The following is a 25,869-nucleotide window of genomic DNA, read 5'->3' on the forward strand; positions in this document are numbered from 1 at the left end:
TTGAGAAAGCTAATTTTTATAGAGGGTATTTAACATCAGAATACTTATTGACATGCATTTTGCCAGTCAGCGTGGCCAACGGTGCACGCGCATCGGGGAAATCGGTTAATATTTGGCCGGCGGTGTCGCGTCAACCGGCCGCAAATGTTTATTGGCACAATTATGTGCTCAGTAGCGCGTAAACGCTGATTCCTTACGGCTAGGAGCCCGGCGGCCACTTCAATATGTATGCGATCCGATTGGCCAATCAATGAGCCCGCTTTGAGGAGCGAATTTGCCGGAAAGGTGTTTGCTGTCGCAATTATTTGCTTAACCGGGTGAAAACGTTAGTTCCTTACGGCGGCGCCGAACGGCCGTGATCGCGTTAATATGGATGTGGTCCGATTGTCCAATCGATGGCCGCGCTTTGGGGGTTCGAATTTGCCCCCGATTCCTGTTGGATAATGCAGTTTGCCTCTCGCGCGGCCTCGTAAATCTCTCTGGGCTCTGCTCCGGCGTGTTGGGACTGACGAGGCGAGGCGTGGCGGGGCGAAATTGACCCGGGACTGGAGTTCAAGTTTTTTCGCTTCCTCGGAAACAGTGAAGCCGCTATCTGGTCGCAGGTGGCGTCGCACAGTGGTCTAAACGGGCCATTTAGCTGGACAAAATTATTCTAGCATTATTTTAAGACTTAAAGCCGTAGTTAAGTAGGTTATTGGATTCGTCTTGACATCAGCTACAACAATATGAAATAAAACAATATTTAGTAGCATTTAAAAAATTAACATGATAATATTTTTTATTTAAAAAAAAATTTTTGTGAAATTTTTTTATTGGAATTTATAGGTGACCGAGTATCGATTAACTTTTGTTCGAAACATTTTCTTGCCAGATTATCCGAAATGTTCAAAACATCGTGGTGACAATTGGGCATTTGCACCGAAAAGCTTCCGAACCGAAACTTTTCATTGAATTTAGCTGGCCAAAATTATTTATAATGTTTAATGATGCCGCAACGTTTTCAAATCACATATAGTATCATTTTGTATTTGTTTAAGTATTTTAAAAACATCATTTCATCTCAAGTGTTTACGTCTGGAAAGCGTGCGCGCCCGAAACGCAAGGACCGCTTGGCGCGATAAACAAAATGCTGTAAAAAAAAAGGTGCAAACTCGTGCAACTTTTTTTTGTTTTGCTGTAAGCCCAAACCTTTGACAATTACAACCGCGCTTAAAAAAATTCTCGGACGCAACCTGATATACAACATAATTACTCATAAAGTGTTACACAATCGTAACAAATCTTATTTACATACTAATCGTGTTGAAATGTAAATAATTACCATAAGATATGCAACAAAAAGATACAGAATTGTTGAAAGTATAGTCCATACTTACTTGCAAAACTTTTATATACTGGAAAGAAATATGAACAACTTACTTGAAACATATAAAAACTGTCTCATCGAATTTTAGCAGCAAGACACGTACTACGAAAATCTTTAACTTTCGATGAAGTACAGCACTTCATGGGTGCCTGAATGATAAAAAAAATCTTAGTACATTGTCCCTCATATATTAAACTACATCAAGCACAAAAAATTTCACACTTTAGGTAAATTTTTGAAATCGACTTTTGGCAAGCTAAATCGCTGAAAGGGACCACTGTGCGTCGATTCGGCTGCACCCGCCTTTCCTTTCTATTTTTTCGATTCGGTATCCTTTTCGGGGGGAACGTCGGAAGATCGAAATCGACGGGAGCGGAGGTGCGATTTGCGGAGGAAATTTCTCTATGAGTCGATATCGATTATCCGGGTTAACCTCGGATAGTTTAGTCAATCAGCCAGCGACGGTATACCGGTTCAATTTAGGAAGCTCTAGTAATTAGACCGCTCGATATCGAGTTTGCGTTTCGATACCCGGCACACCCCATTCGCGTAGATTTTTCTTTATCACTCTGAACTTTCGCGAAATGGAATTTCGAGACGATAACCAAATTTTCAACCGCAAGAAAATATGAAGTAAATGAAGTTTGTTCGGTACGTAACGAAAGAGCTAGAACGAGAAAATTCCCGTTAATTACGTGGACGGCGGAACACGGCGCGCGCCGTGTTTCGATGTCCGCCCGTTCCTTTTGTCCGGTCTTTCGTTTTCTTTCCGGTCGGCGAGGAACAGCGACTGTTGGGCGAGGGGGAAAAAAATCTGATCCGATGAATATTCATGAACGGTTCAGGAAAGTATGTGGAACGAACGGATCCGTAACGATCGACTGTAGCCACGGGACGTTCCTCGAACAGTCTGGCCACGCGGTCTCCTCGTGCCGCGCGTTGCACTTCCCGAAGATGTTGTTTTATGGATAGTCGTGGCTCATGAATAAATTTCCTGTCGGTATTTTCACTCGAAAGGGCTACACCACCTTGGCTATCTAAAAACGTGATGTTTTCGGGAATTTCTTTCGGGACAATTAATAAATGGGAAATTCTTGGGGCTAACGACCCCTTCGGTCGTGGAGTTCCTAAAAGAAGTTTCACCTATACGGCGTGTTAAATCGCACGAAGGTTTTTGGACGCACGAAACTACAAGAAAATTGAAAAAAATGTTCGACTTTTGTTAACGACGAGGGTGGTCTACCCTCTTAAAGGGACGCCACATTTGTCGATGCCGGGAGTCCTCGCGAGTTTTCACGATTGTTCGAGTTTATGTATCTCGGGCTCCCTCACCCTTTCTCCGCCATAAAATCTTTGGATGGTGGCCCATTACGCTGGTGGCCCATCGTAAAAAAATATTTCATGGTCCCGGGGTAGAGGAGGACGCGCGAGCGAAACTACGAAACGCCGCGTTCACGTCGGACGGCTCGCGATAAGAAAGTTCAAGCTCTAATTTAATTTTCGCAAAATTCTGGGGGAAACGGCGCGCGGCGCGGCGGGTGGAGATTGATGCTATGGCTGGCTCGCGTTCTTACGAGCCTGTTATTGTTACGATAGCATGGCAGAAATACTTCTAGCTAGTTCAAGGGAAGAAACAGAGGACGCAAGAAGCTGGAAGTGTCTACGAAATACACGTAAACCTCCGAGAGAACAACCGGGCTGATGACCAAAACAAGGAGATTTAGCTGAATTGCTGCTTTTCACTGTTTCTCGAGAATCGGAAAAATGTCGAAATACTTTATTCAGCCATTGTATTGAGAGAATTGTCCACGCGCAATTTTGCTCGCGGACGGATGGAGTATCGGCGAGACGCGTGGTTCCCGTTGGAAGTCTTCTCCATCGGCAGTAAAATTTGATGGAATCTCGTCGGGGTCTGGGAAGAAGCAATTTGAAATTCTTCAGCTCGGACACCGAGGAATTCCCAGACAAAGCAGTGCTTTATTCCGCGGACGAGGAAGGTAAACTCTATTCTCGGCGGACGTTTGTTTCTCAGGGACAGCGGGGGCGGCTGTGCTGCTCGCGCGCTTCGATCGTGATTTCCTACGTGGACATTGAAGTTTTACGGAGCGTGAACGAAATACGTAGGAGAATCCAAATGGAAAGAGGTTTTCGTCGGGTAGAGATATTACGGATTCCCCTCGAATCGCGGCAAGGCTGCCGCGTCGCCGAATGAAGATCGCTCTTGAGAAACCAAGAGGAATCGAACAGAGTTCATAAGGAAAATGATACTGCTCGAACGAAAAAAAACTCTAATCCTTCCGAGGAAGTAGAGACTGTTTCCTCCCACCAGAGGAAAATTCTCCGCTGATTTTTCCATAGGGAATCCTCTCGTACTCTCGACCCTATGCATTACCCTATCGTTTAACCCTTCTCAAAGAAGTTCTTTTTAAACGAATTGCAGCTATTCATTTTTCTCGCGAATGCGTAATATCCGGGGATTAATTATTTCCTTCTTGGAAATCCAGAATTAAAGCAACGAAACAATTCGTAGACAAAGAATTTTACATTTGAGAAGTCACAAACATATGTTGAGTGATACAAACACTTGTACAGTTAGCAGGTTTCAATACACTAGCACGTTTGAAAAGGAAGCTAATTCTATCATTACCAAATTGGTAAGAAAAGGGCAGATTCAGGAAGTCACGTTTGATCGAACCTGTGGCGCCGAGATCATTAAATTGTTTATTTGCACTATGTACGATCGACATCAAGGAAAATTCATTCTACACAATCTTTTTGTTCGCTTCGAAATAGTCCACAGCTTGAAGAATTAAAAGCACCAAGCAAAAGGGTAAAACTGCTCGGAACGAATGCAAAGCGCAGTCAAAGGAAACCGGTTGCGTCCTCGCCTCTCGGTAATCCGGTTCGCGGAGGATCGTTAACGAAACACTCGGCATCGAGTCTCAACTTCCGCTCACTTTTCTGCGGAAACCGATTTCCTTCTTTCCAGTTCATACGGCTCGGCGAATAGAAGACGGGAGAAGCGTCGCGTCGCGTCGTCGGAGTGAAAGATATTCAAGCATACCTGTATCGCGCTGACGACAGACAGGCTCGCGGAAAAGAAGGGTTGACACGAATTTCTTAAGCGGCTTTAAAGCCGACGGTGCGTGCGCAGTGTGCGTGAACACGGTTCTCTCATTGTCGTTTGTCGGTGTCTTCCACCCGGACCTTAGCAACGTCCGCGATTTTCTTTTCATTAGCGTTGCTGGAAAAGATATGCGACAGCGTTTCTACATTGGTCGAATGTGGGTCGCCGGCACATTGTGGAACGAACGGGTATTCAGTGTCGAAACAAAAATCATTGATTTTTGGCCTGGCTAAGCTGGAATAAAAAGATCTACTTAAACAACCTCCGATTTAATCCCTCGTTGTATTAAACGTTTATTCGTAATAATAGTTAAACGTTTGCCTAAATGTTCGCATACATTTGTCCGACAAATTTATCTTTGCACGAGATATCAAAAATTGTATATACCACGATTGGAGTAACGTTAATTTAAAAAATATTTATTACAGCGCCATTTATCTAAATTTACTAGATGCGTGGATGCGCGTATGTACGCAAATGTTTTCCGAGGCTCTCATTTAGTCGTTCGAAAACGTTGACCCGTTTTTCCCGGAGTTTCATTTTTGCGGAGAGTTTATTTCATGCGGCAACCGGTTACATGCATATGCGTATGTGTGTGTGTGTGTTTTTTCTTCTATTTCGCCGGAGTACGGTAATGTAAATATTCATTTCTTTCACCGGCCCCATTACATTCGACATGTCGTTCCGGCCATTTACCTACGAGCACTCTAACATGTCCCATAATACGCGCGGTCTCATTCGTCGCAACAGGACGAAAACGGTGAATTCCTCGGGGAAACATCCAATTCTACGCGCCCTCGCTCGCGAAATGGAAGGGCCCCGTATACATTCCCTGATTCCGCGTGTCCCTAATGGAACACACGTACTTTACGAACAAATGAAACGGCCATTTGTTGTAAGAATGGAACGCCGCCTTCTCTGCCACGGAATCGCGATTACTGTATAATCCCGGCCGTGTATTCACAGCACAGAACCAGCCTTCTACATTTCGGTAAAGCACAACGCGAAAAAAGTGGATAAGCAGGCTCATCTTGTTCTTATCTTTATGCTGTTATGACTAGACTACGTACACATCTCCGCATGCACAAAAATCCGCAGTCTACTCACTAATATTGTAGCATGCAGAAATCGTCGGACGCGATAGACGGTTCAGACGTCCCGAGAGGCAAAAACGATAAAACTAAAAGGATAAACCAGTAAGATTTGTACCCGATGCTCTAGGATCAATAATTGGGGAGTTATGCTAATTTAAAGTTGAGCAATGTGCAGTGTTTTTGACAGGTCGTCGCCCCCCTCGACCTAATCCTAACCAACTCAGTAAGCGGCGTGCGACCGTCACTACAAACCAAAATGGCGGCGCCCTTATCTGTGAAGAAACTGGAAATATGCTCAACTTTAAGCGACCATAACTCCTCAACTATTGATCCTAGAAGTTTGAAACTTCGATCTGCATGCGCGCCGGGTACAAATCTACTGGATTACATACCAAATATATCATAATTCGTAGGAGAAAGGCACAACTTTTGAGTCCGGTAAAGAGCAGCCAATTGAAAAACGAACAATAGGATATTTGAGGTGATAACGTTGGGTGACTCACCGGGTATATGCGAGGTAGGTCGCGGTCGCGACAGGGAGAATATAAGAATTGCGAGTGAGAGTAGAGAGGAAGAGAGAGAGAGAGAGAGATCAACCCAGGAAACCGTACAATTGTATTTGTACCGTTAATAATTAAAATAAAGTCTTCGTACTCATCAGTCGACTTTCCGACGGCTCTAGCGTTATTAATCCTACAATATAGGTAAAGGAAAATTTGCTTTCAGGAATTAGAAATGATGGTGATTAATATAAAATTATTAATTGTAGCAATTGTGTAGCGAACACGATAAATGTATTCTGCACGACGATTCAAACGAAATTGCTGTTGGTAATGTTCCGGGCTTTCGACAGACTCCTCTGACTCGCGTAACGTTGACTATCGATGATCAAAAGCAGAACACACCGTAACTTCGAGGTTGTAAATCTCGCTGAGCTCGTTCGCGACGATACCTAAGGAAAGCGCGGCTACGACTGTGAAATTAATCACGCTAAGGCAACTTCAAAGGAGCCATGAACTCGTATGTTCCCCCAACATCAATACATATTACGCAGCTTAACACTTGACGTAGCAATTACGTTGATAGATATGGATTTGTGGAATCGCAATTTCACTGACTCGCACGCAGAAATGTCGCGTCGCGTCTCTCGAAATACGCGCTCCCAATCGGATTTGAATTCTATTTGCATAATTATTCTACTTGCTTGTACGAAGTAATTTCAGCTACAAGTAAATACATATACACACACAAAATACATATGTATTTTTGGTATTCGTTAGACGAAGGACCTGTGGCACGAGATCCGGCGGAGTAGCTCAAGGGGGAATGTGTTACAATGAAAAATAGGAGGACAGCAAAAGGATCTAAGCGCAAGGTAACGCGCGTCGCTAATGCTTTGATCGTCGCCGTAACAATTCACACCGGAGGAAAAAGAAAGATTGAATTTTGTGGGAAGAGATTCAGCGGGAGAAACGTGGAATGAACGATGAGGGGAAACCAAGGTAGAGTCGAATGGATTGAAAGACGGGGTCTCGGTGAATCGAGGAGGAGAGAATGAGAGAAAGGGAGAGAGAGAGAGAAAGGAGGAGGAGAACGATCGGTCAACGGCCGCAATACGTAACCCGGAGAGCCTGGTTTTAGGGCGCGCGTGGCGAGAATCGGGAGCAACCAGCACAGCGATTCCGGGAGCTCGCTCTTGGCACCAGGGCTGTTTCCAGCATTTCGGTCAGTTGCCGGTGGCGTGCAAACGGCCTGCAATTAGCCCGCTTTCTAATTCGGTTCTGGCTTGCCTACCGTCCGACCGATCTGACGATCAAATCACGTGACCGCCAGAGCTAGAGTCGAAGTTGAAGCAAGTAAGTGCACCCGTAACTCGATAGCTTCCTTCGCTTTGCGCGCAACCGCGTTGCGTTCGAACGAACCCTGCTGCAGCTGCTATGCTGGAACGCTTCGCGATTTCTTCAGGATTATATTCCGTCGCTCGTTATCGCTTCACGGCTCCATACTTTTAATGCATCGCTCCCCTTGCCCACCGGTAGATTGCCGCGTGAGCTCTGCTCAGTCTTCATCAGGTGAAACATGCTGGGTCTGGAGGGTCAGGGGAATATCTCGCTGAAATTCTCACGTAATCATTTCGTTTTGATAATACTCTCGTCTCGACAGAGACGAGTTTTCCAACGAAATAATTAATAAACAATTTAATGATTTCGGCGCCACAGGTTCGATCAAATGTAACTCACTAAGCAATTTTGCAATTTAAATTGTTCTCGACGTTTCGGTCCAAATGTGGACCGTTTTCAAGAAAAATTTTGCGTCTGTAAAATACTGTAAGCTATAGTAATCGTTCAACAAAACCGGATACATAATACCAATAAAACTTTGGCATACTTGCTAAGTGTAAACGAATTATATAAATTCAATGATGAAACTTTTGAGAAAACTAATTAACACCATGCCGGTAGACGTTAAACTGAAACCATGTGGCCGTTAAGGAAAAACCGAACGTCAGAACAAAGGAACGACGCATATCGAACAATAGCTAATCAGAACACAGAGATCGATGAGTTCTAAAATCAATATTTGGCGGCAATTATGAATCATGCCGGTCCACCATAGTCACTTCACATGTGCTTATATACCATGTAGATGTTATGGTAAATTAATAATTGACATTCAGAATATTTTAACCAAAAGGTACATACAATTGATCTTGTATGTGAGAAAACTAGGTGTTTAATTCATGGGTGAAAAACAAATAATGCAACTTGTTATGTGGAACCGTCATCATAAACAAATTACTGGTTTAGTAATGCTGCGTAATATTCATGAATCATATAAACATTTAATCATATAAATAGTTTCCAGTAACAGTCTTTGTTGCAGGTTAGATTCTTTGTCAATGATTTTGGCATTCTCAAAATCAAATGCATGGTCAAATTCTACAGAATGTTTCGTCAAGGCAGTGTGCTGTGGTGGAGGCAGAAATATGTTACGTTCGTGTTCTGTGATCCGTGTGTCGAAATGTCTAGACGTCTGTCCGATGTATGCTTGGTTGCAGCCTTTGCATGGTATTGCATATGTTACAACTTTTTAGTAATGGCAATTTATCTTTTATTGGGGGAAACCAGTTTTTTTAGATATAATGGTATCCTATAGGTTGTGTGAATTCCAACCTTTCTGAAAATTCTTCTGATGTCATTAGTAATATTTTCCACATATGGAATGACTACTGTGTTTTTCCAATTAATTGGATCTGTTATTCTGAACTTTTCCTCTTTTCGTTTTTCAACAAAAAGGGGGTGAATATATTTCAAATATTCATTCTTTGATAATATTGAAAATGTGATTAACAGGGTATCCATTACGTTGGAGTACATTTCTAATGAGCAACAAATTATCAGATCTAAATTCTGGATTTGCAAGAAGCATGGCACGATCAATTAGACCTTTGATGAGGCCTATTTTATGTTGCAACGGATGGAAAGAGTGAAAATTACCAATTCGTTTTTAATTCTTTACCCGTCTTAATTATACCAACGTCAAGAAAATTCAACCTTGAATTGATCTCAATTTCATGAGTGAACTGAAGTCTGTTACAAAACCTGTTGAAAGTATCCAATAAAATTGTAATTTGATCAGGTTTGCAACAAGTGAAAATGTCATCAACGTATCTCTTATATATTGTTAATTCGAAAGGTAGCTTTGAAATGGAAACGTTTTCCAATTCTTCCATTACCAGATTGGCAATGACAGGGGAAATGGGTGAATCCATTGCTGTGCCAAACAATTGTTTGTAAAATGTACCATTGAAAGTGAATACATTGGCTGGAAGCAGAAACTTAACAGCTTGAAGAAATTCATCCCTTTCGATTGTGGTGTGTTCTTTAATCTCATCCCACCGAGTGTGTAAAACCTGCTTGGCTAAATCTATCGGAACGTTAGTGAATAACGCTGTAACATCAAGTGAAACTAATTGTGAGTCCTCAGGAATCTGAATGGTTCTCAGTTCATTCATAAATTGCCAGCTGTCAACAGTTTAATATGCTGATTTACCAATAATTTTAGATAAAATAACCGAAAGGAACTTGGACAGTTTGTACGTAGGGCCCCCAATGGAAGAGACAATAATTCTCCAAGCTGCCTGTTCTGTATGTGTTTTAGGTAATGCATAAGCTCTAGGTATTACAGCATTATACGTTTTTAATCTTTCTCCTAATTGTTCCTGAATCTGCCCTTTTTTTACCAATTTGGTAATGATGGAATTAGCTTCCTTTTCAAACGTGCTAGTGTATTGAATTCTGATAACTGTATAAGTGTTTATATCACTCAACATGTTCGTGACTTCTGAAATGTAAAATTCTTTGTCTACGAGGACTGTCGTACTACCTTTGTCCGATTTTAGTAACAGTAAATTATCATTGTCTTTTAAGAATTGTTTCGTTGCTTTAATTCTGGATTTGCAAGAAGGAAATAATTAATCCCCGGATATTACGCATTCTTTTATATATTGTTAATTCGAAACTTTTAAAGAATTCTTGAGATCAAAAAGGGAGATTAAACGAGTTCCCTTTTCCGGTCGATTTCTCTAATACTTTTCCCAGTTTCGACAAAATGAAATTCGGTCCAGGTCAGGCCGCGAGGAAGTTCAAACATTCATTAGGATATTATGGAACTTGCCTTGTCCCTCGAATAGAAATTAATATATCAAGAGTCGTGCTAGTTGGAGAGCAAACGACTTGTCGTCTGTACAATTACGACCGTAATTAAAGGGCGGGTTTCCTTTAATTAGCATCCTTTGGAGCGGCTCTGTTGTACATACATGACCGGTCAAGGAAACACTTCTCCGGCAGTCCTTAATTCGAACCTATTGGACAGTCGTGCTCTCTCTCTCTCCTATTCATGCCGCAGTCCGATAGTGCAACCTGCAGAGATCTAATATTAGCTTCGCCTCGCAGTTTTGTGTAATTAAGAACTCCTCAGTAGGTCAAAGTGTTATCTCGAGCATGTGATAAGTCGCGCCGCCTACTTACACGGGATGGCCGGTCGTCTTCGGTACTTCCCGTCTTTCACTATAACCGGCATGCCATTAAAGCAGAATGCGGGATATATAAAAAGTCATGAGAATTCGACGCGCGTTGCTAATAAGCAAATGTTCGAATTCGGTTCAGTGCTTCGATTGTGCCCAACATTTTTCGTACGATGGATGGCCGCTAGAGGCGCTGCCCGGAAAAACAGTATCGTATCTACTATTGGGTAGATGAAATGGGGTTCCTTGAGCACCCCGCAGAATTTAAAAAAATTTGTATGATTTGATTCTGGAAAATGAATGTATAACAAGTGTATTTGTGTATATTTTGTAACTCGTAGGATACGTTCTGGAGTCTTTTTGTCCGGTAAGATGATTTCGATACATTCCCGCCAATATAACTGCCTCAGAGCTCTGGCCGCTCTGCTACCCAATAGTAGATACGTTACTGTTTTTTCCACGCAGCGCCTCTAGCGGCCATCCATCGTACGAAAAATGTTGGGCACAATCGAAGCACTGATTTCGGTTTCCCCGGGGCAAGGTTTCGAGCAGAATCGACTCGGCCTTCGGCTTCGAGCGAGTCAAGTTTCCCATCGTACACGAATTTACCGGTGTTCCGGAAGCCTTCAATTAGCCGGTCCGAGAATTAAGATCACAGTTCGATGCGTTTAACCGCGTTTATCACGAAAACTGCTGACACGCTCGGCCCGCGCTGCCGCCAGCACAGCAGGAAGCCTAACCAGGGTGCAGACCCTTCAGATCCACTTCATTCTGTATGCGTACTCCGTTGTTGTTCGACATGGTAATTTGCCACTAGAGGCAATACCCTGAAAACGGTGCTTAAAACAGGGATATTCTCGCGTTCGCGCTAATTCGAACAGCATTCGGCACGAAGTTTCTCTATTAAATCTTAATGCCCCTGTAAATGGAGGCAGCCGTTCTCTTCCGTTAGAACGCGTCAGTTTCACTGAACTTCCTCGCGACTGTTAACTCTGTTAACTTGTTTCGCCGCGTGTCTTTAAACAGTCTCGAAGTTCACGATCCGGGAAGAACCGCGCGCGACCGCGTCTCCGATCTCTTGTCTGCCGAGGAAACGAGTTACAGGTTTCATAAATTTAACAGTCCAACGACATAGAAACCCCTCAAACTTCTACAAAAATTCTACACAATAAACTTAAGCAAAAACATTCAGATAGAAAGATATACCTTTTTTTGTAATTCATTGCGGCGGTGGGGAAAAATGCATTCACGCACTAGCTCCGCCCTTAAAGATGACAGTGGGGGGATGTGTGGGACTCGCTTGCGCACTACCCACTAAGAAACTAAAATATGTGTAAAGAAGATATATCTCTTTAATTTGAATTTGGCGGCATGACGCCGGGTCTAGTAAGATCGGTATGGTAGAGAACATGCGGACGAACAAATGTAGAAGATTCGAGAAGGTGACCACGTGTGCACAACGAATAGAAGAAGATTAGAGAAGACAACAGAGACAGATAAAAAGGGATTATTAAAAGAAGTGATAGTAGGAAGGAGACGATTAGAAATAACTTAAATGTCGTTTCTCTTTTTACAGGTGAATAAAATAAAATGTAAATAATGTAAATAATGTATATAACTTGTCATAATAAATTTAACCTCTTTTGACAGGGCAACGATCAGTGGTTATTTTTAAAGAGATCTCCTGTAGGATTTAGAAGAATCTTATATATGAAATAGCTATCCGCATTATCGCCTACGACTATATCGACTCATCATCGCCAGGGCAATCAATCACTGCGGATTTCCTCGGTTCCGATAAGACAGAAAGACATAGTTATGCACCTACACGGTCACCACGCAGTCAGAATTTCAAAAAAAAAAAAAAGAAAGAAAGACGAACTGAAGACCACAGGATCAGCGAACCCCGGAGCACGGTATTTCGTTTAAAATTCATGCAAAACGAAGTCTCCGGGAAAGCCACGAGATGAGTACAGAAATTTTACTGAGATAAATGAGTTACACTAATAGGGAGCCCGGTGTACAGTGACGAGAATTGTGCGAGAGAGCCGAGGAGTCTTCCCGGGGCGAGAAATCTCGCGCAAAGTTCTCCGGGCGGGACGAATCTTTTATTTTCGCGGGGACCGGTTGCGCGTCGGAATAAAAATCTCCTGCTTGAAATTCCGTTTTTCTGCGTGGGCGTTCATGAATATGCGACGGCCGCGTAATATAGACAGATCGATCGGGGAAGTCAAATATATCGCGTTAACGTCGAGCGGGACGCATGTCAAACGTCTATGCGTCGAGTACATAGGGACCGAGCCAAGCAGCCCTAAACGCGGCTGAATATTGCATGAACGTCTCGTACGTCCTCCGAAACTCGTGCATATATACTGATCGAATGATTCTTCCCGCTGATAACGCGACCACCGGTACACAGCTGCACCGACACGAATCATTTACGATACCGCTGCGTTGATTTCTGTCGTTCCTAGTTCGCTATCGTGCGACTGCCATGGCAAAAATCACACAAGCAGCCTCGGCAAGCAAACCACCGCTACAATCGGTTTCCGCGTAAACGCGTAGACCAGCACTAGAATTCTTGGAACTTTAGGAAGTCGTATTTTTCCGAATGTTCAAAGTAAGAAACGTGAGAATGCAGTTTTGTCCAGTTCGATTCTATCTCTGGGAATACTGTGAGTCACGGAGAAAACGTTCCGCTACCACACGTCCATCCTTAGCGAGGACTGACAGTGCAAACTAACTTTCGAAGATCCAGACACGTGACAATTTTCCACTATTTCCAAAGCAAACAGTTCTGTACTCATCTCGCGGCGATGCTCTTGATACGGACGGACCCGGAACTGTGGAAAGCAATGCGAGAAAACACGGTGTTCGTCGATTGGACAAACGGAGGGCTTTTCCGCGGTACGCGGAAACCACGTTTCGATTCTACCAGTTTGATATTTCATGCGATGCCGCGTGGACAGAGGAGGAAAGCATTTCTTGGATATTTTTCATACCTCGCTGTGGCCGCAGCCCGCGGTTTATTCTGTATTGTTCCGACGTTATATGGTATCGACAAGCAACGGACCGTCCATTATGGTATTCCGATTCGCTCGAAATTTTTCGTTTTGCATGGCGGTTTAAATCAAATGTATCGTCTATTTTGTGCGCGTTTGTTTTCTTCGTTACTTCGCGGCGATACCGGTTTGTCTCGCACGGTTTCCGTAAAAAAACAACAGTCGTTCTTGCAAAACTTCGTCAACCGATACATAGAAAATGTACCACACAAGGAATGAGTTTAAAAATACGATTTCCGTAAAGAAAATTGTTAAAAAAGAAAAAAAAAAAGAAATTGCATCGGCCGGGAATCGAACCCGGGCCGCCCGCGTGGCAGGCGAGCATTCTACCACTGAACCACCGATGCTTCTCGAACGACAGAGTTTCCTCTCTGGATGGTATCCTCGGAATAATACTGCAAAATTATAACATTTTTTACGATAAATGCATGAAATTGAATGACTACCGCACATACAATAACTGCAAATTCAATTTCATTCGATTGCCAACACTGGTTGGATCTGTTCGAGTTTTTCGCTATCAGTTTTCCGTTAACAGGTACTGCCATATCCGGTGTCCAGAATTATACGAACTGATTTCACATTGTGCTGGACGGAATATTTCGTTGGTTCAGTTACCGAAGAAAAAGTTTCGCAGGAAACCGTAAAATTCGTTGTCCGAACATTGTTTGAAACTCATCAACAGCGTGGGTGGCAGAAGGACTTGAAATTTTAATGCGCTCGGTGTTACATTCGCTTTAACGGGCCGGTAAATTTTCCGTAAAAGCTCGAGGCGCACATTTTGCGGGGGTGGGCAGTGAAATACTTACGTCAGCCTGCGCCTCGAACAACGATCAGCGCGCTGTGCACGCAATTCGAGCCCATCGAACCTCCCGAAATATCGCGAACTTTCCCCGAAGTCATGAAGACGTAAAGCTCGCCGCTGACACGTATACCTACAGTGATACTCATATGCCGGCGAAAATTTATAACTCCCTGCATTGCCGTGCGTGAAATTTTAAGCCGAACCCTCCGACTGAGACAAAATGTATCGTTTGCTATTCCAGTCAGTTTCCGAATAACGTCTTCGATAACGTCATTGCCTGGTGCACAATTTCAATAATGATACAGCCGAGTTGCTCGTACACAAACACCGCCCCGTTCACGTACAGTTTCAATCATTTTGTAGAACACCGTCATTCCCAGTCTCGCGTTACACTGCGCCATTATACAGGGTGTGGCAGGATGCGAGGCACAACCGAGCAGGGGAAGATGCTACATGTAAAAATAAGCCGTAAAAGAGGAATAACATTTTTTTGTTTGACGCGACGTTTTTAGTCCAGTCAATGAATGCTCATAAGAGGGGTGTAGCGGGAAATGGAACACAATTTTTAACTTTGGGACTTTGTTTGGACTAGTTAGGAGGTAAACATACTAAAAGTCCCTACTCCTAGGAGGTGGCCATAAGGCCAGCTTTCATTCGACGTAAAATAATATGTAGCATTTCATTAAAAAAAAGAAGGTCATCTTTGTTTCTAGAAAAATATTAAAAATAAAAGAAATTGAGATACGCTGTCATATTGCTAGTAAAATATACTACAACTTCCTCCTCTTTGGTTTTTTTCTAGTGTTTATTGTTTACGAAGAAAACGTTGGTACAAATTATCGCGAACACCTTGTACAATTGCAGATTTCACTACTTCTCCTATATTTGGATAAAACATTTCTGGCAACCCTAGTTGTACCACCCGTTCGGCCACACCCTGTATGTATATGCGGCAAAAACTAAAATTACGAGCCAAAAACTTGCAATTTCCTGCTAAATGTCACAATGTGTGGCTCAAAACGTCATTTTGAGAAACATTTCCTAATTTTGAACACCTGTCTCTCGGTACCTGTTGGGTCAAAAAATACGTTGGACCAGTGAAATTTGAAGGAAATTTAATGCTCTTATCAATAATGAAAAGAAAAAGTGGTAATTATTTACAAAAGCACCACCCTCTCCGATTTTGATGAAATTTATATATGTTATGCAGCAACACATTCTAAACAACTTTTTCCTTTTCCAATATAGGGGGGTCGCTTTTAGTTTTCGAGATATTTGCAAAAAACTATCGCTAATACTGTATTCAATTTTTCGTATTCCTGAACGCTCCGCTGCAATGTACATAGACTGTTTCGGTGCGACGTTTGTTTACATTTTGACGCTGTAGAGATAAGAGAGAAAACAGGGGGGGGCGGAAAGGGCCAGCCTGACACCACACACACACCCACCCAGTGCTTAACACGCACCCACTGTTTCTAAATTATACTCTAGATTCTTAAGTATTTTCACGTGCTGATTACAAATATGATAGCAAATATGAAACCTTCTTTTTAAAAACACTGGGTGCGTGTTAAGCACTGGGTGTGTGTGTGTGGTGTCAGAGAGAAAACAGGGGGGGGGGTGGAAAGGGCCAGCTTGACACCACACACACCCACCCAGTGCTTAACACGCACCCAGTGTTTTTAAAAAGAAGGTTTCCGTTAAGAAATTAACATTTGCACCAATTTTCACTATCATATTCGTAATCAGCACGTGAAAATACGTCTGAATCTAGAGTATAATTTAGAAACAGTGGGTGCGTGTTAAGCACTGGGTGGGTGTGTGTGGTGTCAGGCTGGCCCTTTCCGCCCCCCCTGTTTTCTCTCTTATCTCTACAGCGTCAAAATGTAAACAAACGCCGTACCTAAACAGATCTACGTTGCAGCGGAGTGTCCAGGAATGCGAAAAATTCAATACAGTATTCGCGATAGTTTTTTGCAAATATCTCGAAAACTAAAAGCGACCCCCCTATATTGGAAAAGGAAAAAGTCGTTCAAAATGTGCATATCTATATCATATATAAATTTTATCAAAATCGGAGAGGGTGGTGCTTTTGTAAATAATTACCGAAAAAGTTCGTAGGACCCATAGTTTTTGAGTTATAGGCGATATACCAAAAACAGGTAACAAAAATCGTGGTTTTTTCCCCCTCCCCAAGTTAGCACAGGGTCCTCGATGTCGAAAAAACTCAGATTCGACTCCCCAGAGTACCCCCAAATGACGTACCAAAATTTCATTAAGTTCGGAATACTTACCAGGTAAAAGTACCTGGCGACTGGACTAAAATAGATCGAAGGCCGTCCCGACCTATGGTCTTATATCGAAAGAAAACAGCAAACAGGAAGAGCCGACAATATAAATATCGGCAAGTTCGCTCCACAGCCCGCGCGAGATTGAAACCTTCTTTCTGGAACAATGAACGCCGCGTGTCTCAAGTGCGGCATAATGAAACGTATAACTCAATTCCGCGGGCGGAGCCGTGTGTACACCGTCGATGTTATGAAAACAGGAGCGACCCTATTAAGACCTACGTACACATCCTCCGCAAGCAAAGGGTTAATCCTCGTATCAGGAAGCTCTTCCGTACCGTCCCCGATCCCGGTATCATAATCGATATCGCCTCGGGTGCTCCGGTAAGGAGGCAACTGCGAGAAGGGTTTAGGAGAGTTCGCCGGTTATAGGTTATAGGTTCGATTTCGCTGTTGCACAAGCACCTCGTATTTCCGGCCTCGATCGAAAATGGAGGGACACACCTTCGAACTCCATCGGCCGCCTTTTCATATCCATACATCGCATCGTGGTATTAAATTCCCCGGTCCGAACGCTGCGATTTCCGGCGCCGGTCCTTCCCCGTGAGCGAATATCCACGGACTTGCAACATTTAAATTCCAGGCCATGATTGTCCTGCCGATCCTTTCGACAGTGATTCCGCTGATTCAATCGTTTCCTTCAACCTCCACCTACTCCACCTCGTCCGTGTTTCCAGACCTGAACTATCAGCGTCCACCTTTCTTCCTCCTTTCTTCCACAACTCCCCAACCCCCTCCCTAGTCCTCTTACATCTTGGTTTTCCGACAGATGTCTTCGACCGGGACCTCTCTTACGCGCTCTATCGATCTGAAAAGTTCACGCTTGTTGAGTCTGCCGGTTCTCTCCGACTCCTATAGGTCGTGTAGGATCTCCGTCTGGAATTGTCTAGACATCGTGTCTAGGTTTACGATCGAGTGGGACACTGCCATTTTTGATGCACGTTTCACACGTTCACGAGTGTGTCCCACGTTCCACGCACAGGGTGTCGCGGTAAAATCCCAGTAGAGATGTTTAAGTGGATAGAGTATGCGCTAAAAGGAACGTCAGAATGATCGGGCGTAGTTCGATGTAGCCGGTAGACGAAGTGGAAAATGGGAGAAGGGCGATGCACGAGCTCGAATCTTTCAGTAAAAGCTGCACGCGAACCGAATTATCAGCAAAGAGGTAGATCTAATATTTATCATTAGCGTAGAATTACTTGAAACATCGCGACGTGCTGGTGAAAAGTGATATTTCGTAGGGAGCAGAATTTTCCGCGTTAGAGCTCCCGGAATAGGTAGCGAAGAATGTAAAACAGAATTTGTGCGCGTCCCAGTAAATCAGATTTGTCCACGCGAGGACACTCTCCCGTAATTTTATCGGCCTCTATCATATCCGCGGAGAGCAATTATACCGGGGGATGCGTTTTTCGCCCCGTCAAATCAATTTTCCCCGAGATAATATTCATCCGCCGACGCGCATAATGGCTCACACATAAGTTTTATGGCCATTATCGCGCTAGTTCATTCGATTGACTGATATATTACAGAAATCCTTGGATTTCCGATTGCCCGTTGAAATAGAAACGCGGGGAAACAAAACCGTCTATTTGACCAAAGTTACACGCAGAATTTCAAATATTGGTCCTGTAAACAGGACAATGACCAATTTGGCTCATCGCGTTATCGACCTTCCCGTCGGCCCATTTAGCTGCGCGATGATTTCCCTTTACGCTAACACGCTGTACCAGTCATTATTTTGTATTTTATTTCATATAAAAGGAAGAAATGTACGCGAACAAACTGCTGTTGACATATCGAATCCGATAAACTGCGTTCTAAATAGAGCTGCAGAAACACGCGTATATTTCGCGTCGAACCTGAACCCGCGCGTAATCGTGGAATCTGAATTTCGCGGCGGGGGGTTTATGCAGCGGGAGCCGAAAAGCATAATCTTCTGCTCTTTTAAATGTCGCTGGCGAGCAAGTAATTTCAATTCGCGCGGATAAGGAGGTCAAGAACAGGCCGACCTGAAAGCAGCGAACTCCGCGCCGGTATGCGGCACAGTCGAGGCATTAACGCAGGAAACATTCCGGGACGATCCATACGGAGCGCCATGAATTCCCCTGGTTGATAAGGCTATAACCGGAGTCATCGGACAAAATGATTCCACGTCGCGTCGTGAGCCGCCACAGTGGGCTGGATCGAGAAATTTCGTGACATTTTGTTATAACTCTTGAACCATAAAAGATATCGGGACAAAATGTGCACTAAAATTCATTTGAAAAATAGTCAATTTTAACTGTAGACAAATACAATTTTTTTATTTTGTTAAACAATAATCTTTAATTCATTTTCATTGATATTTCTTTGTTAATATAAAATTACTTAAGTATAATCCTCCAAACTATTTTTTACTTACTAAATATGTATTTTATATTTACATTTCATACATGTAATGTTTTATTTTATGGAATACGTAAAATACAGGGTGTCCCACGCAACTGGAACAGGCTATACCTCCTAAACGGTCGGAAATAGAGGAAAATGTTGTAAGAAAAAGTTGAATGGCATCGGACGGTGTATACTATGCAACTAATTTTATGCACTTTTGTGCATCGGTGCATCAGAGAAATGCAACTACACGGTTATAACGCGAATCAACACGAAACCATATTCGATTATTCTACATCAATGCTTTTTTCGCAAACGCGCCACATTCACATAACTTGAAGTAAGCAGTTAGCGTTGTAGCTGGTGGAAAAAGTCGTCAAAACTCTTGAACGAATGGACTTTTTCGACTGCGGATTGTCCGAAAACCTTCCCGAAGAAACGCTGCGTCTAATGGCTCAAACGCCAGCTTTCTACGTTCAGCCGTTACGGAGATGTTCGGTTACAAACAAACGGACAAACGGACATTTTCATTTTTATTTATATAGATAGTTTTTGTGGACAAACATTAATTTTTTCAGCTTCGATATTGATCGACATTTAGGAAGCAATACGAAATTAGAAATCGATATGAGAAAGTCGACTTTTTCGTGAAATGTCACCTCGATCCAGCCCACTGTGCGCCGCGCTATGGGCCAAACCGTCGAAGTCTGTGTCAAAATCAAAGAACTTTCGATAGAAATGAGATAGAGCGATGAAATTTTTTTTAAATGAAAGCTGAAACTTTGCAGAATATGGGATAATTATAGAGATTGTGGTACGAACGTTTTTTAACCATGAAAGAATTCGTTAAACTTGCACAATTTCAAGAAAATTGTGGTTTTTCCAATACCACGCGCGGAAAAATTTTTTTTTTAACATGCGACACATCATTTCCCGTTGATTTTTTCACGCTGGTTTTAAGTAAACGTTCAAATACTTCATTATGATTATTTTTAATGTGTTTTATATATGAGAATACAATATTCCTTGAAACTAGTGGGTTACCAAATCATTTCAACGAAAGAATGATTTCATAAGTTGTGTGTTCACAAAAATCGATTTCTTGCAAAATCCTGAGGTCGTAGACAAATTTCGAAACCAGATTTGAAATCAGTGTGAACAAATCTACGGGAAATGATATGTCGCACGTTAAAAAAAATTTTTCCGCGCGTGGTATTGGAAAAACCATAATTTTCTTGAAATTGTGCACGTTTAACGAATTCTTTCGAGGTTAAAAAACGTTCGTACCGCAATCTCTATAATTATCCCATATTCTGCAAAGTTTCAGCCTTCATTTAAAAAAAATTTCATCGCTCTATCTCATTTTTATCGAAAGTTCTTTGATTTTTACACAGATTTCGTCGGTTTGGCCCATAGTGCGCCGCACAGTGGTGCCAAATGGCCAAAAAGCGGAAAAAAATCTATAAAAACCAAACTATCCAATAAATTTGCTTGAAAATTTGTGGCAAGCATGCCACAGGTACAACGGTTATGTGGCAAGAAAATAAATATTTATTTATTTATTTTTTCATTAAAATTTTTTTTTACTTGCTTTACTGTTCTCCGATTTTGATGCAATTTAAATATGTTATAGATTTCAACATTTTGAACAACTTTTTCCTTTTCCAATATAGGGGGGTCGCTTTTAGTTTTCGAGATATTCGCATTTTCGTATGCAAGAACTGACCAGGAGCCGTAAGAGCTGTGTATATGTATAGTAAACGAAATTGCAATGAAAAATCTATGTACCTAACATTCGAAAAATTGATTTTTTTCCTTGTTCACACCACTGTGCGCCGTGGAGCGACGAAGGCCGCGGGAGTATACAAGCTGTCCCAAAATAGCTATCCTCCCTTTTAGGCAAGTAGATTTTGGGACACCCTGTAGGTGCCGTTAGAGCCACCGAGAATAGTCGAGTTCCTCGGCGCGCGGCGATATCGAACAGGTAGGACTTTACGTCTCAAAGGGCTCTCGAGTTCGGAACCGAGGGCGGAGAAGTGACCCAGAACCGAGCTGACGGCGGGTCTAACGCGAAAATAATGAGACCTGTAAACCGGAAGCTGCTCGATATCGCCGACAAGATCTCACGCCCCGCGTATCATCTATCTTCCGTGCTATCGGTAGACGATGCGCTGTTATAAACAGCCTCCCGCGCCCGTGCACGCGGTTTCTGGATTTGTCATCGTACGCGAACCTCGGAACCAGCCCAGCGTTCCGTCCAATCACTTAACACTAACACGTTTGCTGCCAATGTCTATAAAAGCAAATTGAGAACTACTTATCTATGATAAGATGTGAAACTACTTATCGGGCTGAGAATTTTAATAAAATGTCAATAGAAACACCAGGTATATTCCTTGGTGTATACCTTGAAAATGTAATATAAAAACTTGATAAACTAAAAATTTCACGACTTCGCACGCCCTACGAAAGTTGTCGAATAGAATGATTAAACATCTATGGTGTAACTCGAGAGCTTTCCTTCGCCACCGTTATTTAGAGAACATTTCACGCAGCACACAGCCGCTAAACTTTCGTTTTAGCAACTTTTTAAAGTTTCAGTAACTGCTATAGTTCTCAAAATATAGGGAAAAATAGGGAAACACGCATTCAGCCTTAAGGGATGTTTCCACCCTGAGCGATCAAAAAGTAGTAAAAAAAAAGTTGCCTGACGCTTTTATTGAAGTTCGCCGCAAGCTCGTAAACTTTTTAAAAACAATCGGAATTTTCGGTCTACCGTGCATCTTTTTTCTTGTTAAGCTGCGCCGTCGACAACTTTAATTTTTCTTCTGCTGGCACGTTGTATTTTCATAAATCGAAAACGATCTCGCATCGAATTGCAACAAATTGCACGATATCCGAAACAGCAAGTTGTTGAACGTTCACCCGGAGATCGGGTGCGAGCGTTGAAGTTTCGATGTAGGTATTTCCCAGCAATACTTATCTTGAACCGCCCTGTACAGGTTCGCCGAAAGTTGCCCCGAGCAGTTCTATGTACAGAAGGAGTCTAGAGTCTCGAAGCCTGAAGTTTTCGTACGCGAAACAGACGCGAATACGTAACGTAGGTGTTTGGTCTGGAGCCGCGTCTTCCGTTTATTTTTGCCGTTTCGAGGAAACGCTGTTGGATTCGTGTACAGACCGGGGTCCTGACAAATCGAGTGTTCCCGAAGCAGGTCGAATCTTAGGGCACTGTGAGGGGTACTGTTCCAGCGAACTCTTTCACGGGTCGGTTTGTAGTCTGACGTTATATCGGCAAGGTTTGTGTATTTTTCCGTAGAAACTTGTCTTTGTGTTGCGCTGTTTGTTCTTTAAATTCGCCGTTCCGTTATCCCGACTGCTGGTACAGGTAACGCGATGTACTTTGAACGGTTTCCGAGAGCAAGCTGATTCGAGCGTGAAACGCTCTTTCTCTGTCTTATTATTATATCGAGGGCGTTACAGCTATCCTCAGAAATTGTGGAAAACTGTCTTACCATTTTTCAGACATCATTTTTCAGTCGCCATCCTCGGAGACCTTTCAGGATAACGCCGTATTCTCGCTGATAACCTTTGCGGCCAGGTCACAGTTGTTTACAGACTTGTTTACGTCCGCGCGAATGCTCTGATAATTTTTACGTTCGCGCACAGACGCTTACACAACCAGAAAGCTCCTCCGGCGGCGTGTTTGCAGACCGCGTACAGCGAGCTTGCGAGCTTAGGACAAATATGCACGCACACGCATACACACGGCCGATCCATAATCCCTCGTATCCGAGGTACGCAAACAATATCGCTACAAGCTTTCGTCTATACGTACACGGATACTGTTTATTTGCAGAAACGTATGCGAGCCAGTTGGCTCAAAATGTAATTATGCCACCCCCGTTTATGGCTGCACAATGGACGTGCAGTTGACCACTTAGGGATTTGCTTGAGTCTGTTTCGAGGGACTCTGTAAGATTTTGCGGTTTCGAAGTCGGACAAATCGGATTTTGTGTGGAGGGTGGGAAGCGTGTATCCATGCAGACATTCCATCGACTTCTTCTTTTTTTTTTTAGAACATTTTAGCATGCCGGGAGTTGGATCACATGTGACCCGTTTCTCACATACTACAATGTGAACCTTCTCCTCAGCCACACCTGTTCATTGTGGGATAAATATCCCAAATGGCCGATCTAGCTGGCCAAAAGTCAATTTCGTCATACTTATCCGAGGTAAAATTGAGTTGTTACCTGGAAAAGTTGAACTTTGCGGGACCAACAAACCGTCGATTTTTTCCCGATTTGGCATTTCCGTATGATCACTTGAAGTTTAGTCATTCAGTACAGTGTTTCTGGCTTTCGCCGTGTCGTCGGCATTAGCAACGTTTGAAGAGAGATATTTTTAATCGCGAATGTTATTTTAACAAAAACCGATGATGGATAGTGTCGTAGCAGGCAAGTGTGTGTATTTCACACAATTTTCATCAGATATGTGTTCATTTAAATCAGTTAACAGCAAGTGAAAATAGTCAATTTGAATTGACTAGTCAAGTGAATTTGAATAGTCAATTTGAATTTGAAAGTACATACAATCGGAAGGAATTAGTTGTACTTCCGGGTCCGTCCCGGTAATGTTTTTTTAATCACTGTAAAGTGGAAGGTTTCAGCTTTATTTCCGTGTGAAAAAACAATTGCGGAAACGTGCGGATTCACAAGTTACCGTTAAAATTAGATTTTGTAGACGTGAATGACAGTTTTCAAAGTGATGTTTTATCCGATTTAAAAGCATTCATTACTATAGAGGGGAGTTGATGCTCGCTCGCTCGCGAAATTAACTAACTGGCGAATGTTTATAATGTCGATAATGCAAACACAGACGTCGATAATGTAAATTTCTACTGAAATATTGATTAAAAGATGCGACGTTCGTTTTTTTGTTGTATTGAAATATGATTCTCTAAAAGCACTTTTAGTTTTTCCCGAATTTTCATGTTTCCGGGCAACTTTTCCAATTTTTTTTAATCTAAAAACCTGATTCAGACTATAACGAACGTTTAAATAAAAATTAGCCAAATCGGTCCAGCCGTTCTCCCGCGATGTCGTGACCAACGAACAGCATTTGATTTTTATTATATAGATTATTTTAGGGCTATCTAATGTTAAAATATTTACACGGAGGCAAATATCGTGCATTATGCCAATGTAAATGCAAAGCAGTCAGGAGTAATCCAATAAAGAAAAAGAAGAAACTCCAAGCAAATTTTGCCATATGAAGTCGGAAATAAAGCATACTATACATATATAAGTTAGTAGGCACATTTTAAACGCGTTAAGCAAAGAAAATAATTTTGGCCAGCTAGATTGATCAAATACCGCACAGTGCGACGGTATGCCTAGCCGAGAAAATACGCAAGGTTCCCGTAAAGATTTCAGGATTCGCGCAGCGTTCTTCATCTTTGGAAAAGTTTCGGTAACGCTGTGGCATAGGGGGCAGGGGCGAGAAGGTCGTGCACGCTAACTCGCGTAATCCCCAACGGCATTCGCCGCGTTTCGAACGACCGCACGGCTACCGCGGTCTCGTCAAACGTCAGATTTACATTGTTTCCGTTCAGGGGCTGACTGTTGCACTGTTTTCCATGGTCCTGTTAATGGCTCGCGTGTCCCTCGGAATGCCCGAACAGAACAGGTTTTTAACATTCGTCGCGTGTCGGCCGCCGTCGTTTCGCGTACATGAAAGGCGAATTGCCGCTTGTGTCGGAAATATGCAGACCCACGGAACATTATACACGCGACGACGACGCGCGACGGCGGCGAGTCGAGGATCGCCGTGGGATCGAGCGACGACCACCGACCGGGAGACTCTGCACACATCCCTGAAATTTCACCGAGCCCGGATCGATCGGAATTCGTCGAATACCCGACGATAGGGGACGGTTATCGAGCCGCGATCACGGTATTTCTTGCTCCCCTCGCAACACGTCCATCCGCACGACAAATTACTTGAGTCGAATTCTCCGACGAGTTCCGCGATTATGTCCGGAGTAACCAGATGGAATTAACAAACGGTATTATACCATTCTTCGTTGCGTGCCGAACGTAGCGAAGAATGGCGTAGAGAACAATTAAAAAATGAGAAAGAGGAACTGAAGTTTTTTTATTGTGAGTAACTGTTGATACCGTTTAATTGTTCGACGCCTCCATTATTCCGGACAAACGTTCAGCGTATTGTTCGCGAGCATTTAGTTAGAATATTATGAAACATTCAAACGCGGTTGCTTTATAGGCACAATTTGTTTCGACGCCCGTAGAAAATTCATCGACGTGTTCGATCGGCAGCTCGATTGCGTCGCTTAATTATCGCAATGGCTCAATATTTTATCGCGTCCATAAATTAGACACGAGCAATTGCAACGATTACGAACGATCGCCCGGTAAAATTGTTCTATCGCGCACGCTCGCGATTATTATGAATTATGCATGTCCGTTTAGATGTAGAATTCCGGCACGGTGAACTGTTATTTTGGATTTATACAAAACCGTGTGCGCGGCCGAATTAATTTTGTGTTGCCGTAGTTGAAAGTCGTCGTGTAATAGGTTTAAATGTTGCGACTCTAGCTATCGTTAAATCTCTACCATTCCCCGTGATCTACAATTATAATATGCTAATAT

The 25,869-nt window shown here is 42.9% G+C and overlaps 1 protein-coding gene and 1 non-coding gene across 3 annotated transcripts in view; one reads left to right on the top strand and one right to left on the bottom strand.

Moving 5' to 3' along the window:
- Positions 1-25,869, top strand: part of LOC143212917 (zwei Ig domain protein zig-8) — a 556,020-nt gene that overhangs the window by 258,438 nt on the left and 271,713 nt on the right. The gene's annotated exons all lie outside the window — the stretch shown is intronic.
- On the bottom strand, positions 13,952-14,022 carry Trnag-gcc (transfer RNA glycine (anticodon GCC)). Its single transcript has one exon. It is a non-coding gene; the product is annotated as a tRNA-Gly (tRNA).

The sequence above is a fragment of the Lasioglossum baleicum genome, chromosome 10 (assembly GCF_051020765.1).
Source record: "Lasioglossum baleicum chromosome 10, iyLasBale1, whole genome shotgun sequence".
In the NCBI taxonomy this organism is placed as follows: domain Eukaryota; kingdom Metazoa; phylum Arthropoda; class Insecta; order Hymenoptera; family Halictidae; genus Lasioglossum; species Lasioglossum baleicum.